The sequence below is a fragment of the Rutidosis leptorrhynchoides genome, chromosome 3 (genome assembly GCF_046630445.1).
Source record: "Rutidosis leptorrhynchoides isolate AG116_Rl617_1_P2 chromosome 3, CSIRO_AGI_Rlap_v1, whole genome shotgun sequence".
NCBI lineage: Eukaryota > Viridiplantae > Streptophyta > Magnoliopsida > Asterales > Asteraceae > Rutidosis > Rutidosis leptorrhynchoides.
The window spans coordinates 231,559,281-231,572,452 of NC_092335.1; positions in this window are offsets into that span (position 1 = coordinate 231,559,281).

The window sequence follows — 13,172 nt, forward strand, 5'->3', positions numbered from 1 at the left end:
TTCATTTATTTTTATTATTATTATTATTATTATTATTATTATTATTATTATTATTATTATTATTATTATTATTATTATTATTATTATTATTATTATTATTATTATTATTATTATTACTAATATAAATATTTTACTTATTATTATTATCAGTATCATTAAAATGATTATTAGGATTATCATTACTATTAATATTATTATTAATATTATTATTAATACCATTAAAATTATCATTTTTAAAATTATTATTATTAACAAAAGTATTTTTATTAAAAATTATCATTCTTATGAAAATTATCATTTTTAGAATTTTTATTATTATCAGTATTATTATTATTATTATTATTATTATTATTATTATTATTTTTAAAATTATTATTATTATTATTATTATTATTATTATTATCATTATTTTATTATTATTATAACTATTATTTAAAAACAAATAAAATTATATAAAAATATACTTAATACATATGATATAACTATATTAATATTTTAATGTAACATATGAGTTCTAAAATGATATAACTAATAAATTTATATATATATATATATATAAATTTGTTCGATTACAATTATGTGTGTTAATATATATATAAATGATATAGGTTCGTGAATCCGAGGTCAACCTTGCATTGTTCAGTTCCGTCGTATGCATATTTTTACTACAAAATATCGTATCGTGAGTGATAATGCTAAAAACGAACATATATTTCATAGCATTATCCCTCAAGAAAGACAAGATTTTAGTTGAAATTGTTCTATTTACAAGCAAAATTCGATTAAATAATAAAAGGTGAAGACAAAAGACAGATTCGACGAATTGAAGACGCAAACGACTAAAAAGCTCAAAAGTACAAAGTACAATCAAAGTGGTTCAAATTATTGATGAGAAACGTCTCAAAATTACAAGAGTACAAGTCGCAAAATGCAAAATACAAGATATTAAATTGTACGCAAGGACGTTCGAAAATCCGGAACCGGGACCAAAGTCAACTCTCAACGCTCGACGCAACGGACTAAAAATTATGAGTCAACTATGCACAAGAATATAATATAATATTTAAATAATTATATAAATTATTTATATATTATATATATTTAAAAATAATGTTGACAAGCTTGAAAACAAAATTATGTGAGCTGGTACCTACCTCCATGCGATCGCATGGCCTGTAGGCATATTATCCATGCGATCGCATGGGCCACTTTTTGTGGCCACATGCCTATAAATTTCGCAGTTGGTGATCGAATATATATCTTTTCCATCTATCTCTCACTCAACGTGTATATATATATATATATATATATATATATATATATATATATATATATATATATATATATATATATATATATATATTATATTTTAATTTTAATTTTAATTTTAAATTCTAATAATAAAGGTATGTTAGCGAATGTTGTAAGGGTGTAAGTCGAAATTCTGTCCGTATAACGCTACGCTATTTTTAATCATTGTAAGTTATGTTCAACCTTTTTAAATTAGTGTCTCGTAGCTAAGTTATTATTATGCTTATTTAATACCGAAGTAATCATGATGTTGGGCTAAATATTAAAATTGGGTAATTGGGCTTTGTACCATAATTGGGGTTTGGACAAAAGAACGACACATGTGGAAATTAGACTATGGGCTATTAATGGGCTTTATATTAACTAAATGATACCTCGTTGATTTAATATATAGACTTATAATTTGATGTATTTATATATAACCACATACGCTTGACTGGGTACGGTGGGCGGGATATCTATAAATACCAATAATTGTTCATTTTACCGGACACGGAACTGGATTAATAGTTAATAGACTTGTTAAAACAGGGGTGGGTTACATTCAAGGGTAATTGGTGTAATTGTTAACAAAGTGGTAAAACCTTGGATTACACGCAGTCGATAACCTGGTGTATTCATTAAACAAAGTATTAAGACCTTGTTACAATTCGAATCCCCAATTAGTTGGAATATTTGACTTCGGGAATAAGAATAATTTGACGAAGACTCTCGCACTTTATGATTATGACTGATGGACTATTATGAACAAATTCGTATGGACATATCGAATAATCCAGGATAAAGGACAATTAACCCATGGTACTAAACTAAAAACAACACGTCGAACATCATGATTACGGAAGTTTAAATAAGCATAATTTATATATTTCATATTTAATTGCACTTTTAATTATCGCACTTTTATTTACTGTCATTGTATTTAATTGCACTTTTAATTATCGTACTTTCTAATTATCGCACTTTATTTATTGTCATTTTATTTATCGCAATTCCATTATCATTATTTACTTTACACTTTAAAATAAGTTGTATTTATTTTTAATATTTTACATTAGGTTTTAACTGCGACTTAAATTTTAAAATCGACAAACCGGTCATTAAACGGTAAAAACCCCCTTTTATTATAATAATACTACTTATATATATATTTGTATTTTTTATATAGCGTTAAACTTGGCTAAGTCTCCATGTGGAACGAACCGGACTTACTAAAAACTACACTACTGTACGATTAGGTACACTGCCTATAAGTGATGTAGCAAGGTTTAGGTATATCCACTCTATAAATAAATAAATAACTTGTGTAAAATTGTATCGTATTTAATAGTTTTTCGTAGTAAAAATATAACTATTTTGTATACACCTCTACGCACATCAAGTATTTTTGGCGCCACTGTCGGGGAAGACATAAACGCCGAAAGCGCAACGCTATATAGAAAAATTTTAGTTTACTTTTGTAAAAATACGCTTTTGTAAAAATACGTTTTAAATATTGAAAATATAAAAATATAAAAATAAAAGAAAAAGAAAAAGAAATTATACATTTTTAATAGTTTGTTAAATATATATAAAATTATAAAGTTTTTATTTTTATTTAAAAATTAAGTTTTTATTTAATTTTTACATATATTTTATATATATATATATTAAAACAGAAAAAAAAATTAATAAAAGTAATCGGCCTGGTACTGTAGCAGCCCAGGTTCTGGCCCGAATTCGCTGACCATGCAACCGCATGGTATTACAATGGTCAGGCCATGCGATCGCATGACCTGATTTGACAAGTCTGAAACCTCAGCCGACCAGTTTAGGGTTTAAATTATTAATAATTATTATTATTAAACCCTAATTAGGGTTATATTTAATAATAATTTTTTTTTAGCTTTTATTTAATTTGTATTTTTAGTTTAATTAGTTTATAAATATATAAAATTAATAGTTTTATAAAATAAATAATATAAAAATAATATTTTTATAAAAATTGTACTTTTTACAACTTTAAGTTTATTTTTATATTTTGTTTCTTTTTATTTGTTTTAGCGTATTTTTTTTTTGTATTTTTCGCTCGTATTTAGTTTTAAGATATAGTTTTTGCCATAGTTATTTTTATTTCTAGATTTTTAGGCTTTGCCGTAAAATCTCTTAAGTACTTTTTCTTTAGACTAAGATTTATGTGCTTTAGAATTTTGCAACGCCGTTTTTATATTTTAGTACTTTTTTAAGTTATTGCCGTTTTAGGATATAGAATTTCTTGTAAGCTTTAATATTTTTAGACGCAACTTTTAATTCTTAGCTTTTAGTTCCTTTTTAAGTTTCGACGCGCTACTTTCTTACTTTTATTTTTCCACGTTTTTCGACGCGCTCTTTTTCATTCTTATTTTTCGCCACTCTAGTTTTTAGGACATAGAATGTTCTATTTCTTCTCTAAAATCTCTTTAAATTTCAACGAAAAATTATTTTAAGTGATTAAATTGATAGACATCCAAAAATTTTCTGCTTCGTAGTAATAGTTGGATTTGTTAGTGGCTGAGTTGTGAGCTTTCGATTTAAAGCGTTCTGGCTCCCTGCTAAATCTATTGGCTATTCGAAACGTGGGCAAAAGCAAAAAAGTCTATTAATTTGATAACTTATATAATTTTTATCTTTTATAACTAATAGGATATTCAGTGAATGCACCGAGCAAAACGTTTACTACCTTTTGTACGTTCACCACCTGTAACTCGATCAAGACATCTAGCCAATATTGTCACCGTGATTTTTCTTTAGAATCGTCATCCAGTCGACCAAGTACTCCAATTCAAATTTCCGATAATCCATTTTTTGAACCCGACCTCACAATTGAGAATCCGGAGGATATTCAGGGACAATTCAGAGATCCTGAAGCACTAATCTTTCCTTCGGAACCACCAATCATTCAAACAGAGATTGTTGAGGAACCTACCATTAAATCAGAATCCTCTAGTGATTCAGATTCAACAAATTCAATCATGGAAAATCTGGAACCTCTAAGTATGGAAAACCAAATGCGAGCTAAACGCATTGGCCAAGGTCACGCAATTACTCAACCAGACATTAATGCGCCAGATTAAGAAATCAAAGGATAAATTCTACACATGGTGACTAATCAATGCCAATTTAGTGGTGCGCCGAAGGAAGATCCAAATGAACATCTTCGTACCTTTAATAGGATCTGTACACTATTTAAAATAAGAGAAGTGGAGGATGAACAGATATATCTCATGTTATTTTCCTGGACTTTAAAGGGAGAAGCCAAAGATTGGTTAGAATCGTTACCTGAAGGGCGATTGATACATGGGATGTTTTAGTTGAAAAATTTCTTAAACAATTCTTTCCGGCATCTAAAGCCGTGAGACTTCAAGGAGAAATTGTTACGTTCACACAAAAGCCAAACGAAACTCTATATGAGGCGTGGACAAGATTTGGAAAGTTATTAAGAGGATGTCGGCAACATGGTTTAGACACTTGTCAAATAGTACAAATATTCTACCAAGGATGCGACATCACTACAAGAAAAGACATCGATATAGCAGCTGGTGGTTCCATTATGAAGAAAACAGCAACTGATGCTTACAAAATTATTGATAACACTGCTTCCCACTCACATGACTTTGATTCCATTTAAAGCAGCTAGAGCCGATTCTAGCCATGACTTTGATTCCATTTCTACAAAGATAGATGCTGTCGAGAGACGAATGGAAAAGATGACTAAAGATATTCACTCAATACGAATTAGTTGTGAGCAGTGTGGAGGACCACATTTGACAAAAGATTGTCTCAGTATTGAACTAACAATGGAACAAAGAGAGAATGTTTCATACATAAACCAAAGGCCAGGAAATAATTATCAGAATAATTATCAAACGCCAAGACCAATCTACAATCAAAATCAGAATTATAACCGAAATGTTCCATACAACAATCAACAAGGTCCTAGCAATCAACAAGTATCCAATAATACTTACAATCAGCAAAGACCTATTTTTCAAAATAAACCACCACAAACCGATGATAAAAAGCCAAATTTAGAAGATATGATGTCGAAGCTAGTTGAATCTCAAACTCAGTTTTTCACATCTCAGAAACAAACCAATGAACAAAATGTTCAAGCATTTAGAAATCAACAAGCTTCTATTCAAAATCTGGAACAAGAAGTAAGTAACCTAGCAAGGTTAATAGGTGAAAGAAAACCGTGAAGTTTACCTAGTGATACAAATGCTAACTCCCGGAATGAAACAGCTAAAGCCATTACCACAAGAAGTGGTATTACACTTAAACTACATGAAATGCCTGTAATTTCTGATGACTCTATTCTTACTTCACAAGAACCACAATCTGAGCAAGATAAGGAAACAGAACCGGTAGTTGAAAAGGTTAATGAATATAACACAGTTAAGGCAAAACCTTATGTTAAAACATACCAACCACCACTTCCTTACCCAAGTAAAATGAAAAAAGAGAGACTTGAAGCCGAGCAATCTAAATTCTTGGATATGTTTAAAGAGATAAATGTTAATCTTCCTTTCATTGATGTGATTTCAGGAATGCCTAGATATGCTAAATTTCTGAAAGATCTAATCACTAATAGAAAGAAAATGGAAGAACTCTCGGCTGTAACAATGAATGCTAATTATTCTGCAGTACTGTTGAATAAGATACCAGAAAAATTATCAGATCCAGGAAGTTTCATGATTCCATGTTTTCTGGGTAGCCTTAGTTCAATAGAAGTATTGGCAGACTTAGGTGCTAGTATAAATCTAATGTCGTATTCACTATACGCTAAACTAGACCTTGGAGAATTGAAACCAACATGAATAAGTATACAACTAGCCGATCGATCAGTAAAATATCCTAGAGGGATAATGGAGAACATGCTAGTTAAAGTTGGTACTTTAGTATTTCCAGTAGATTTTGTTATTTTGGACATGGAAGAAGATTCTCGAGTTCCTCTCATATTAGGAAGACCATTCTTAAACACGGCTAAAGCAATAATAGACGTGTTCGGTAAGAAACTGACCCTAAGTATAGAGGACGAGAGTGTTACCTTATCTATTGATAGAGCAATGCAACAAACGTAATCTGCAGATGATACATGTTATTATATTCAAACTATAGATTCACATGCAGAATTGTTAGAAGAATTTCTAGAATTACAAGGAACAGGAGAATGTTCTTTAGGAGAAGGAACTGAACCAATTGATGAAACTAAAATGTTAGCTACACTTATGGCTAATGGATATGAACCAACAACAGAAGAAATTCAAATGTTAAAAGAAGAAGACAAATATCGATACAAATCATTGATAGAAGAACCACCGACATTAGAGTTAAAGCCACTTCCAAGCCATTTGGAATATGCTTATCTACATGGTGAATCTGAATTACCTGTAATAATATCATCTTCTCTTACTGAAAATGAAAAATCTCAATTCATTACTGTGCTAAAAGCTCATAAACCAGCTATTGCATGGAAAATTCATGATATTAAAGGAATAAGTCCTTCGTATTGCACACAAAAAATCCTTATGGAAGAAGGTCATAAAACGTATGTGCAATGCCAACGAAGACTAAATCCTAATATGCAAGATGTTGTTAAGAAAGAAATTATTAAACTGCTAGATGCAGATTTAATTTATCCAATCTCTGATAGTCCATGGGTAAGCCCAGTTCAATGCGTACCTAAGAAGGGTGGCATGAATGTCATCACAAATGAGAAAAATGAGCTTATTCCTACTAGGACTGTAACAGGATGGTGTGTTTGTATTGATTATAGAAAATTAAATGATGCCACCAGAAAAGATCACTTTCCCTTACCTTTCATTGATCAAATGTTGGAAAGATTAGCCGTAAATAGTTACTATTGTTTTCTTGATGGTTTTTCCGGATATTTTCAAATTCCAATAGCACCCGAGGATCAAGAGAAAACCACATTTACGTGCCCTTATGGTACTTTTACTTACAAACGCATGCCATTTGGACTTTGCAACGCCCCTGCAACCTTTCAAAGGTGCATGATGGCAATTTTTCACGACATGATAGAAGAATGCATGGAAGTTTTCATGGATGACTTTTCAGTCTTCGGTGATACTTTTGAATCATGTCTAGTTAATCTTGAACGAATGCTTATTAGATGCGAACAATCAAATCTAGTTCTTAATTGGGAGAAATGCCATTTCATGGTTAAAGAAGGCATCGTTCTTGGTCATAAAATTTCAAAGGAAGGAATTGAAGTGGATAGAGCTAAAGTAGATGTAATTGCTAAACTTCCACATCCCACCAATGTTACAGGAGTTAGGAGTTTTCTAGGGCATGCCGGTTTTACCGACGTTTCATAAAAGATTTTTCTAAAATTGCCACTCCTATGAATAAACTCCTAGAAAAGGATGCTCCATTCATCTTTTCAGATGAATGAATCAAATCTTTTAATATTCTTAAAGAAAAACTCACTAATGCGCCGATCATGATAACCCCAAATTGGAATCTACCGTTTGAACTAATGTGCGATGCAAGTGATTTTGCAATGGGAGCCGTTTTAGGACAAAGAATTGAAAAATGATTTCAACCTATTTATTATACTAGTAAGACGTTACAAGGAGCACAAACAAATTACACAAATACTGAAAAAGAACTCCTTGCTATTGTCTTTGCTTTTGATAAATTTCGTTCATATCTCGTTCTAGCAAAAACGGTGGTCTATACCGACCATTCTGCTCTTAGATACCTATTTTCAAAACCAGATGCTAAACCAAGATTAATCCATTGGATCTTACTCTTACAAGAGTTTGATATAGAAATCCGAGACAAAAAGGGAGCAGAAAATCTCGCCGTTGATCATCTTTCTCGTCTTGAAAATCCTGAATTAGAAGTTCTAAATGAATCGGCCATACAAGACAACTTTCCTGATGAATATCTATTGAAGATAGATTATAGTGAAATTCCATAGTTTGCAGACTATGCAAACTACTTAGTATGTGGATTCCTTGAAAAAGGATTATCGTACCAAAAACGAAAGAAATTCTTTAGTGATATAAAGCACTATTTCTGGGAAGATCCACATTTGTTTAAAAGTTGTCTCGATGGAATAATACGCCGATGTGTATCGGAGATGAAGCCAGTCAAATCTTAAACCATTGTCACACAGGACCAAAAGGAGGGCATTATGGGCCTCAGCTCACAGCAAGAAAAGTTTACGATGCTGGATTCTATTGGCCTACAATTTTCAAAGACGCACACCTTCTTTGCAAATCCTGTGATGCTTGTCAAAGGGCTGGAAAAATAAGTCAATGTGATGAAATGCCCCAAAATGTCATTCAAGTATGTGAAGTATTTGACATTTGGGGTATTGATTTATGGGTCCATTTCCAAAATCTCATAATAATCTCTACATTCTCGTTGCCATTGATTATGTATCTATATGGGCGGAAGCACAAGCTCTCCCAACTAATGATGCACAAATTGTAGTCAACTTTTTAAAACGTCTTTTTGCAAGGTTCGGAACACCGAAAGCTTTAATAAGTGATCGAGGTACTCATTTTTGTAATAATCAACTTGAGAAAGTTCTCAAAAGATATGGAGTAACTCATAAAATCTCCACTGCTTATCATCCAAAAACAAGTGGACAAGTTGAAAATACCAACCGAGCATTAAAACGTATTCTAGAGAAAATCGTAGGATCAAATCCGAAGGAATGGTCCATGAAATTGGAGGATGCACTCTGGGCTTTTAGAACAGCCTACAAAACTCCAATTGGAACCACACCTTTTAGACTCATTTACGGAAAAGCATGTCATCTTTCAGTAGAAATTGAACACAAAGCATTTTGGGCTTTGAAGACATGTAATCTTGATTTATATGAAGTTGGACGTCTACGGTTAAGTCAACTAAACGAATTAGAAGAATTAAGACATGAAGCATATGAAAATTCGTTAATCTATAAGGAAAGAACGAAGAAATGGCATGATAAAAGAATCAGAAGTTCAAAAGAATTTAAAGAAGGAGACAGAGTTCTTCTTTTCAATTCACGATTCAAGCTATTTCCTGGAAAATTGAAATCAAGATGGTCTGGACCATTTATAGTCAAAAGAGTTTTCCCGTACGGAACAATAGAGTTAATAAATTCAAATGGAATTGAATTTAAGGTTAATGGTCACAGAGTTAAACATTACATAGATAGTCCGATGGAAGTTGACAACGAAGTTAATCACAATTTCGACACCACAGCTAACTAAGTGTGGGGAGAATCTTTTTAGGGTATGATGTCAAGCGAGGTGTATATAAAATAGCTTATATTTTACTAGGAAAAACTATTAAATACGATACAATTTTACACAAGATATTTATTTATTTATAGAATGGATATACTTAAACCTTGCTACAACACTTATAGGCAGTGTACCTAATCGTACAGTAGTGTAGTTTTTAGTAAGTCCGGTTCGTTCCACAGGGAAATCTTTAAACAAAGCTCAACGCTATATTAGTTTACTTTTATAAAAATACAAATATATATATAAGTAATATTATTATTATAAAGGGGGGGTTTTTACCGTTTAATGACCGGTTTGTCGATTTTAAAACTTTAGTCGCAGTTAAAACCTAATGTAAAATATAAATACAAGACTAAAATTAAAGCGTAAAGTAAATAACGATTGCGAATAATAAAAATGCGATAAAATAAAATTGCGATAATTAAAAAGTACGATAATTAAAAGTGCGATTAAATAACAATAAATAAAAGTGCGATAATTAGAAGTGCAATTAAATATAAAATAAAGGAAATTAAATATGAAATAAAAGAATTATGCTTATTTAAACTTCCGTAATCATGATGTTTGACGTGTTGATTTTAGTTTTATGCCCATGGGTTAATTGTCCTTTGTCCTGGATTATTCAATATGTCCGTCTGGTTTTTGTCCATAACAGTCCATCAGTCATAAATATAAATTGCAAGTGTCCTTGTCAAATTATTATTATACCCGAAGTTAAATATTCCAACTAATTGGGGATTCGAATTGTAACAAGGTTTTAATACTTTGTTTAATGAATACACCAGGTTATCGACTGCGTGTAAACCAAGGTTTTACTACTTTGTTAACAATTACACCAATTACCCTTGAATGTAATTTCACCCCTGTTTTAATTATTCTAGTGGCTATTAATCCATTCCCGTGTCCGGTTAAATGAACGATTATTCGTACATATAAATACCCCGCCCATCGTGTCCGATCGAGTGTATATGGTAATTTATAGGGACGCCCAATTGTAAATCTTTATATTAACATTAACAAACTTTCGTTTAGTTAAACAAATATAAAGCCCATTAATAGCCCATAGTCTAGTTTTCACAAGTGTCGTTCTTTTGTCCAAACCCCAATTATGGTACAAAGCCCAATTACCCAATTTTAGTAATTAGCCCAACATCATGATTACTTCGTTTTAAATAAGCATAATAATAACTTAGCTACGAGACATTAATATAAAAAGGTTGAACATAACTTACAATGATTAAAAATAGCGTAGCGTTACACGGACAGAATTTCGACTTACACCCTTACAACATTCGCTAACATACCCTTATTATTAGAATTATAATTAAAATTAAAATATAAATTATAAATATAAATATATTTACGTATGAAGAGGAAGAGAAAAAAAGATGATGAAATTTGATCAGAATTCGGTTGGCTTTATAGCCAGAGTTGAAAATTGGGGCTCCGCGACTCGCGGCAAAATACCCTTAAAACTCCGCGAGTCGCGGAGATATATTTACAGCTCACACCCTTGGAGTTTCTTGCTGCCGACGGTTTTTAATATATATATATAATATATATATATAATTAATATAATTAATTATATATTATATTATATTTATATACATAGTTAACTTGTAATTTTTAGTCCGTTGCGTCGAGCGTTAAGAGTTGACTCTGGTCCCGGTTCCAGATTTTCGAACGTCCTCGCGTACAATTTAATATCTTGTACTTTGCGTTTTGAATCTTGTACTCTTGTGATTTCGAGACTTTTCTTATCAATAATTGGAACCTTTTTGATTGTCTTTTGTTCTTTTGAGCTTTTTGGTCGTTTGCGTCTTCAATTCGTCGAATCTGTCTTTTGTCTTCACCTTTTATTATTTAAACGAATATCACTTGTAAATAGAACAATTGCAACTAAAAGCTTGTCTTTCTTGAGGAATAATGCTATGAAATATATGTTCGTTTTTAGCATTATCAAATATTCCCACACTTGAGCGTTGCTTGTCCTCAAGCAATATTGTCTTGAAATACTAGAATCACTTCTTTATTCTTCACACTTTGTACATCAGTGATTTCTATATGGCGGTATAAACAATGGTAGTAACGATATGGTTTACAGTCCCACATGACTATAAAAATTTAGATCCATTAAGGAAATTGGATCTTTATGAAAACATTTGATCTTTTGAAAATTAAATCTAGTTTTTACCCTAGATAAGTTTTCCGGAATAACCCTTTACCGGTGTTTGCAAAATATTTTTGTGGGTTTGGTGGGTTTCAGATTTGAAAATTTTAGCTCAAAACTTGCGGTTTTGTGTCACCCACTTGCTAACCTTGTATTTGGAAAGCAACACGTCCAGTTTACTTGTTCCGTATATTACCTTTCGGCAAACTACCGTCCGGTTGTAAAGGAAAGCGTTGAACAAGCAACTGTTAAGGCAATGTCCCGTGACATGCTTTTGATTATGGTCTATAACGTGTCGGACGCAATTACTATCCTTGGTAGGAGCAATAGTAAAGCTCACCCTTATAATTTTTCGGTCTGGCACAAGGTCATGTCTTTGACCACTATGCAACCACCGTTCTTACGGTTGACACCCAATTTAGTTCAGGTGACCTAATGAATTCCAGGTGAATTCCTAGGATTTTACGTTCAATGGTAATGAACGCATTGAAAATGGGTTTTCAGAAAACAAATCGGTTTGTATTTTTGATCAAAATATTTTCTCGTTCAAGCTCGAGTTTAGATATCATTGAATTCCATGAGTTTGAATTCTCAATCTTTAAGGTCAATCTCAAGGATTGAGTAATATCAGTCTTAAAAGCTGATTTTTAATCTTTAAGGAGATTATCCTTTCTGGGGATCTGATTCATTAGTCTTATCCAGCTAATTTGCATGGTGCCCCCCCATTGTATGAGATAAATCCTTCTCATGGTTAGGATAAATCTGACCACTTGGCGACCCTGTTTAATGCTGAGGTCTGTGGATTTCCTGCTGATTTTAGTGATGACTTTTCTAGATTTTTCGTCAACCTACAGCTGGTCTGGACGACAACTTCATGACCTAAATCAAGAAGCGTGTGTCTTTTTCGGAAGACTTTACTTCCTTTTAATGATGGAATTGATTCATCGTGTAGATCCATCTCTTCTTTTCTTTCATCGGGTAAAACAGTTTAGTTTAGTCCAAAGCAAAAGTATTTTCAGTTATTTGTTACAAATATATGTGACATATGTTTAAAATAACTTGGTAAATTTTCCCACACTTGGCTTTTTATTTTTCTTTTTATCGTCCTCTATTCCATTTTAAATGAATTTTAACATTTTAGTTTGTTTCTCAATTTATGTCCTTTCCGAGGTAACAATAATTTCGGTGTTAAAACCTAGTTTTATCGTTCATAAATATGTATAAACATGATTTTAATTCATTTAATTGAAAATTTTGAAAAATTTTACTAGAATTGGGTAGTCAGTATATAAGACTAGGGCTGTTCTTTTTTATCAGAGAGCACTAGATTCTAATACAACTACTGCTTTACTAGTATTTTTAATGGTAACCAAGTGTATAAAGTAAAAATTTTAAAATCCGAAAGA